The sequence below is a fragment of the Mus caroli genome, unplaced genomic scaffold, assembly GCF_978045245.1.
Source record: "Mus caroli unplaced genomic scaffold, Mus_caroli_1 scaffold_14, whole genome shotgun sequence".
Taxonomy (NCBI): domain Eukaryota; kingdom Metazoa; phylum Chordata; class Mammalia; order Rodentia; family Muridae; genus Mus; species Mus caroli.
The window spans coordinates 76,723,391-76,732,163 of NW_028227269.1; positions in this window are offsets into that span (position 1 = coordinate 76,723,391).

Consider the following 8,773-nt stretch of genomic DNA (forward strand, 5'->3'; position numbering starts at 1 on the left):
ATATATATATATATATATATATATATATCCCTATCCTTGGAAACAAGCTTGTTTAGGAGACATTCTACCAACCATGGCCTGTTGAAACCTGCATCCAGTGCTCTACCACTGGCTCATATTGTACTGTGTCCAAAAAAACTAGTCCTTGGTAGTCCTGGGCAGCAGGGGAACTGACTCCAGATTGGCCACACACATGTAATGGTTGTGTTCACTATTTCCAGTGAAACCTCACCCAGAGCTAGCAGACTAATATGATAAATGCCCACAGCCTAGGCAACTAAAGCATTTCACAAATACCTAAAATTGAAGATAGCTGAAAAAGGGCTGCAGAAACTCCCTACTGTACATACTTCAAAGCCAGTGCATTCTACCCAACGGTCATCTTAAAACATGCCTATGAGAGCCACTCTACAAACCTGGAGGAGGTGAGCATACTACTCGATATATAATAACACGGGTACAATAAAATTGAAAAGCAAGAAAACATGACACCACTGCAAAAGCATAACAGCTATGCAACGAATAATTCCAAGAAAATGAAAAAATTTATGAATTGCCTTAGAGCGAATTGAAAACAATGACCATATGAAAACTCTGAGGGATACAAGAGAATATAAACAGGTAGGTTAATAAAATCAGAAAAACAATTCTTACCCAAATAAATTCACAGAGGCATCATAAAATAAAACCAAGTAGAAACATTAGAGCTGAGGAACTCAATGAATGAATTTAATATACATTTAACTGGGATGATCACTAGCAAACAAAATCAAGAATTTCTAAATGTTAAGTTCTAATGTCTTTTGAAATAATCCAAAAACAATGGATGATAAAACAGGAAATAAAGCCTATATTTAAGGGATATAATTAAGCAATCAAATCTTTATTTTATGGAAATTCTACAGGGAGAAAAGTCAAATGCACAGGAGACGTTAAATAAATAATAACTGAGAGATTCCCAGGTCATGGGGGAGGCATGGTCATCTATATTCTTTTTTTTGTTGTTGTTTCATTTATACTCTTTTTTTTTTTTTTAACACTCCAGATTTTGTTTCCCTCCCAGTCCACCCTCCAACTGTTCCACAACCCATACCTCTTCCCTGCCCTGTCTCCATGGGGATGTCCCCACCTCCCACCCCCACCCCACCAGACCTCTAAACTCCCTGGGGCCTCCAGTCTCTAGAGGGATATCCATATTCTTGAAGCTCAAAAAACCTCCCAGCTCTTCTCTGATGAACACTATAACAAAAATTTCAATAGTCAAGGAAGAATTCTGAAAGAGGAATGACACATAAAATTACATATAAAGAAGTCCCTATGAGAATATTAGCAGATTTCTCAGGTGATACCTTGCAGGCTAGAAGCGAACAGAAAAGAAAAAAAATAAAGCCAGCCAAGAATATTATGCCCTGAAAAGTTATCTTTCAGTTTTTTCATTTTTAATGAATATATTCTCAAGCAAAGGCTAAGCTACTAGCCTAGCATTAAAAAAACTGAAGGTGCTTCAACAAGAAATAAAAGTACTTTATTAACATAAACACATCTGAAAGTATAAATTTCACTAATGTATATAAACTCATAATCAAAGCACAGTAACATATTACTCTGAGAGTAGAATATAACCTTTGAAATACCTAGTGAAAGTTGTCAATGATAATTATATCCAGAAAGCCATAAAGGAACACAAAGTATATAGATCTAAATTAAGGCCATAAAGTTATAAACACCTAAGTGTGACACCTAAGTATTTGTCTTTTACAATAATTTATGTATATGACTTTGCCAGCCTGTATGTATCATGTATGTGCCTGGTACATGAGATTAGATGAAGGACATTAGACCCTCTGAGACAGGAGTTACAGGGAGTTATGAGCAACCAACCATATGGACACTGGGAACTGAATCTGATCCTTCGCAAGAACAAGTATATCTTAGATAAGTAGGAGGGTTGGCTTTGTTTTCTAAATAGATTTTTCTGAGTGTTATTTTAAAAAGTTAAGAGGGGGGCTGGAGAGATGACTCAGTGGTTGAGACCATGACACTGAAAGTTATAGCTGGGCAATTAGTCAAGAGAAAAAAAACAAAACCAAAGCCAAAACCAAAACCAAAACCAAAAGAATATTCAAACAGGAAAGCCATCAGTCCAGCTTTCCCTGTTAGCAAATATTATGATTTTACACACAGAAATCTCTGAAGACACAGCCCCCCAAATCTGTCACCAGTAATTTAGTTAAGTCACAGGATATAAAACAACATATAAAATCAGTTTCTTTATTCTTTTTAAAAGTTTGATTTACTTTTATAGTGACCGTGCCCAAACCCTGATATTTGCTTATGCTAGGCAAAAACTTTAACTTTGACATATTTTCACCACTACCCATTTGAAAGTACACAATATAGTGTTTGTAAATACTAAAAATGTGCTATCTGAAAAGGAAATTAAGAAGACAATCCTGGGGCTGAAGAGATGGCTCTATGGTTAAGAGTGTTTGCTATTCTTGTAGAGGTTCCCAGGTTTGGTTTCCAGACAATTCACAATGACTTGACATTCCAGTTCCAGGGGGATCTTTTGGTCTGCAGGGGCACTGCACAATATGGTACACATACAGACAAATAGGCCCCACATACATATAAATAAGAAATAGATAAATTTAAAATGTTAAAAGGAAAACAATTAAAAAAAAAGAAAACAATTCCATTTATAAATAGCTACAAAAATACTCAGAAATAAATGTAACCAAAAAGATTATTTTCACTGATAATTATAAAACCCCGATTTGGTTGGAAAATTTAAAATATTGTTAAATATCTCTATTACCCAAAGAGATCTAAGGATTAAATCCAACTTCTATCAAAGTATCAATGATATTGATTCTTTGCATTAGAAAAAGTAAAAAACTAAAATTTGGAATCATGAACAACCCCAAATCACCAAAACCCAAAAAGAATAAAGCTGAAGGTATCACACGATATGACTTCAAAATACTACAAATCTGTAGTAACCAAATCAGCATGATGCTGACATAAAAATAGCCACAAAGACTAGCAGAACAGAAGAGAGAGCCCAAAAGTAAATTTATCCATCCACAGCCACTTCACTGGTTTCCCTTCCCTCCTCCCCTCTCGGTCTGTCCCACTTCCCAATGCACCACACCTCCATTTCTTCAGAAAAGGGCAGACCTCCCATGGATATCAATCAAACAATGGCATATCACGTTGCAGTAAGACTGAAGCCATCTCACTTCTGATAATGTGGTTGAGGACCTATGTCTCTTCAGAAAGTGATGTTGGGGGTTGGGGAAGGCTGGTGATGGCACAGTAGGTAGAAGTGTTTGCTGCCAAGCCTAAGGACATGAGTTTGATCCCTGGGACCCATACAGTGAAAGGACAATAAAATTCAATTCCTGATATGGTCCTTTGATCTCCACACATACATACTGTGGCATACACACACACAAACACAAATAAAAATAATGCAGACAAATGAAACTCTATGCATTTGAAAAAATCATTTAAAAATGTTAGGCCTGAACTATGCAACTACTAAATAGGAAAAAGGATAGAGGAAACATTTTACAACAGTATACTAGGCAAGGACTCTTGGATAATACCTCAAAAGCACAGGCAATAAAACTAAAACTTAAAAAGACAAATAGAATATCATCAAACTCAAAAGCAAAACAAACACCAGAGGGAAGAAAAAACTATAGAGGGAGAAATATGTGAAGACTGTACATCTGACAAGAGATTAAATATCCAGATGATGTAAGAAACTCAATAGTAAAGCCAAGAATCCAGTTAGAAACCTGAGAAAAGAACTTGATTAGATATTCAAAAGAAGGTATGAAAATGGGCAATGGATATATAAGGCAAAGAAATGAAAATTAAAACCATAATACAATGTATCTCACCTAAACAGAGAAGACACAAGTGCTGGTGGCCATATGAAGGGAGCTGATTACTGGACATACTATGGGGTTCCTCAGAACAGGAAGATTAGCACTGTTGAGATAGCTCAGCAGGTCAGAGTGCCTCTTGCTAAGACCAAGGACTTGTGTTTTATCCTTGGAATTCATAAAATGGAAGACAATTCTCCCACGTTGTCCTCCCATCATCCTCCCTCTTGCAACAAATAGATATGGATACATGCATACACAGGGGTGGTGGTGGTGGCGGAGGGAGAACTAGTGTTAAAAACCCCAACAAAACCAGAAAGATTAAAAGAGGACATGAAATTAGTATATTGATGAGACATCTGCACTTCCATGTTTATTCCATAACTAGTCACAATAGCTAAGACAGAGAATCAAGCTAGGTGTCTAGCAACAGATGGATGAAGATGTGCAATGCATGTGCAATAAAATATTTAGTGATAAAAAGAAAATTATGTAAAATGAAGTGTTAGACATAGAAAGAAAAATTCCACATGATCTCATTCATATATGCAATCTGAAAGTGTTCTAGAATAATGGTTACCACAGAATGGTGAGGAGACATGGAGGAGATGAAGAGAGTAGAATAAACAGATACAAAGTTATATTTGGATGAGAAGAAAAAAGCTTGTTACCCAGTTGTACATCACAGTGACTATAACACTAATGTATATTTAAACATATTTGTAAAAGTAGATTTAGAATGCTCTTAGCACAAAGAAATGGTAACTGACTGAAGTGACAGACATGCTACTTTCTCTAACTTTATCATTATGCAATTATATATTAGCAATAAAATCAACATCAAATAACTTAATATTAGTTTTTTATTTAACAAAACTTTCACTTCTCTTATCTAGCAGTAATTCCTTTTTAAAAGAATATCATTCTACAGATTTTCTTCTATTAAGAAAAAAATTTGGTACTTTCTTTACAATTCAGAACCTTTTTTGTCATCCCAGGTTTCCTTTTTATCAAATAAGAAACTATATAAGTAAGTTATGATTTTCTACATTTGTAAATTTTCAGGATAGACCTGAGAAATTATCTCCTCTCTATCAATGAGAGAACATGTAGGTGGTGGTATATATTGGAAGCCTCAGGAAAAAGTCGAGAAAGCTGGGGGTGTGATGAACAGTCTTGATTGCCAAGTTGATGAGATTTAGAATCACCATGAAAACAAAGCCCCACCAAGGCAGGTGCTTGAAGAATTCTCTGATTTAGGATCATTGAGGAGGTAGATCCATTGTAACTTGGTAGTATAATTCCCTGGGTTGGGGTCCTGGACTGAAAAAGGAGACAGCTCGCTGAGTACCACCATTATCACCCTGTTTCCTGAAGATGCAATGCAACCTGCTGCCACAAGGTCCTAATATTATTATTTCCTGGCCACGATGAACAACTACCATCAAAGAAGCCCAAATATATACCTTGTAAGTTGCTTTTGTCTGTAATTTTGTTTCTGCAATAATAAAAGAAGTTAATTTAGGGGTTTAGGAATAAGAGTGGACCTAAAGATTTTCCAGAGGATGTGTAGTTTTACTGCCAAGTTGATTTTGGATTTCTAGCCTCATGAGATATAAATGTGTAGTTTTAGCCCAGAGTTTATGGTACTTAGTTATGATGATCCTAGGACAGTGATGCAATCTGAAGTTCATCTTTTTTGTTGTTGTTGTTTGTTTTTTTTTGTTTTTTTCTGAGACAGGCTTTCTCTGTATAGTCCTGGCTATCCTGGAACTCTCTTTGTAGACCCGGCTAGCCTCGAACTCAGAAATCTGCCTGCCTCTTGAAGTTCATCTTGATGATTTAGCTTTCTTTGAGGAAATTATTGGCTAAAATCAAAGTGTCACTTTCTACCCAACTTACTTGTAGTAAAATACATACAATGTCCACCATTTTATCCACTGAAAAGTACACTATTTGGTGGTATTAAGTATGTTTGAAAGGGTACTTAGACACATCCTTAGTGGAGTGAGTTTTAGTTCTAGACATTAGCCAGTCAGGAAAGACACTGTGAACTAAGCCTTAGTGGTATAATCCATTCTGAAAGTGTCTAGAGCTGAGTATTTTCTTGCCCCAGCAAAGCCCAGTAAGATTTTGTCTTATTTATATTAAAATTCTGGTAAAGGAAAAGCAGAAGTTAGTAAAGTGTAAATACACTACTTGTAGAAAAAAATTTTAAATGATTTTTTCTGATGAACATATTTCACCCTCATAATGAAACTATGTTTACCTTTTATTTTGTTTTAGATGGTAAACTTTTATGTTTAATTATTTTATTTATTTATATTTATTTTTTGATCCTTGCAAACATCTGACTTCTGACATTGTTTCAAGCAACAGTTCTGAGAGCTCAGGTTTAGTTGCATTATAGTCACATTGCATTGGAGTTCCTTAGGAATGCAGCTCTAGGCACCCACCATAGGGATGTGTCCAACTGTCTGTCACATGCTATTCCAAGGACTTCTGGTTCCTGATGACACGTTGGATAGTTCAGGTCAAACCTCGGAAGCCCACCTACTTCTATTGTTTTGGATGCCCTTGAGGCATAAGAAAAAACAATTATGTTTAATTATTAAATCTAAATAAACACAATAAACTCCTGGCCAACTCCAATTCCTCACAAACAAACAAAACTTTTTCCTCTAAGATAAATTGCTAATGTTTGAAACTCCTACTTTACTTCTAGTATCCAGAAAAGTTTCCTTGATACTCAATGTTAGAATGACTTTTGAGATTTTTCTATAGTGTAATAGTGCCATATACTGTAATATGGCAATTCCACTATTGATTCCAAAACTCCCAATGTATACTAGAAATTTTACAGTCTCAAATCTTATATAGACTTTCCTTATTAGTTCTCACTGTACTCAGTAACATCAGAAAGCTTTTTTACCTTTTCACTGTTGGGCGAATTTTAAAGCTTCTCTCTGGCATAGCTGAATTGCTACCACTAAGCACTTGGTACTGGGACAACTGCCCTGACGACCAAGATAATGTTCAGTGACTAAGGGATGGGCTGCTTAGGTGTGCAGAACAGGGGAATGATTCACAGTACAGGCAGGAGCAAATGGAATTACATGTGATTGTATTACACTAAGAATGGCATGCATTCAAAACTTTGGATTGATTTACCTTGAGGAACTTTAATTTTCTTTATCCTTCAGAATACTACATGTATATAGTGAAATATTATCATATATATACTTTCTAACTTGAAGTTTCTATTTAATATTTTTAGACCATGGATAATATGGAAATGGAAATCACAGAAAGGAAAATTGTGGGAACTGGGGACAGTGAAGTTTTTCTTGTATAAATTTTAATTGTTATAGCTTATGGAATTTGGGAGAGGAATATATGTATTGAATAACTGGAAGACAAGCATCTACAACTAATAATTTCATTATTTTTCAGTAATCTTCGTACTAATATTTAGTAAAATGTAGTAATCCATGAAATCTTAAGACTTCATATTCCCCCTACACAACTACCTTTTAATGAATTAATCAGAGACCTAGTTCAGTGGTAGAATCCTTGCTTAGTGTATGTGAGGCTCAAAGTTCACACCACAGTACAGAAAAGAAAATGAATTTCACCATTACTACTATTATAGATGCAGAAAGTCCTGTGTTCTGTTATTGATTTGTGAAAGTGCTAGTTATTTTCACATGAAAAATTATAAAATATTCTAAGTTGGAGGGCATGCCCATTTAATCTATTAACCTTTAAAGTTTGAAGGAACCTGTTAGTGGGCAGGTTTAGAAGTTCTAAATACTAAGAAACTTTCCCAATCATATAGAATTTACATGTACCACATAGACTATAATAGGCTTGAAAGCTTATGATGTAATCAACAATTTTTATTTCATCTGTAGTTTGAGATAAGTGATACATTTGGGCATACTTTCTCAGCAATCTCCCTCTTTTTGAAACCAGTTAGGACTTGTTTTGCCACTAGGATCTTTGGTAGTAATTATGGGAGGTGAGTTCATGATCTGGCTTACAAATTTAATCCACTGCCAGAAATACTAGCTATATATATCTTCAAAAACGAATTATTTTATCCTTTCTCAACTCCACCCATCATTTCCTTTGTCCTCTTATATAAAGGCACAATGTGAATCTTTAGTGAATAGAATGAGTAATGCTATGTTCTTACTGGAACAATACAAACCGCACATAACCATATAACTGAGATTTTAGACTAAGAGCAGATTATTAAACAGTTTTGATACTTTTTTGTTGTTGTTGTTTTGCTTTTAGGTTTTACTATGGTGAACAAATGAGAAAACATACACACACTTAAAAAAATTACAGAGCCAGAAAAGGATATTTAGCAAACCTACACAAAATAGAGGTGGCTAATAACACTTTATGAAAGACACAGAACTAAATGACCACATTTTCAGAGTAATTCCATATTCCAGAAACACTGAAACTTAAATGTCATGGCAACTGATTGTGGTTCAACGTGTATGACACTTGTCCTTATTCTAAATAGATGGATACGTTTCACCAAAAGGTATTGATAGGTCCTGGCTAGGAAGCTTAGGGCCACATCTAGGGGACGACAGAGAGAGAGAAGCCAGCGATCTCCACTCCACGTGCCCTGCTGCAGACACCTGAGCTCCGTCTGCGACGTCTGTGGTAGGCTGTCACCGAGCGGGGCGAAAGCGAAATCAGAGGGAGCGTTGACTGCGGGTCACAGCTGGGGCGGCATAGGGTAACCTATCTCTGCCCAAGAGGGGACTCTCGTCACAGCGGCCACCGTTCTGCCACCTATGCAGCTTCCTTAAGCCACCTCTAGGTTCTCCGGTGCCTTCAGAGGAGCTGAGCCC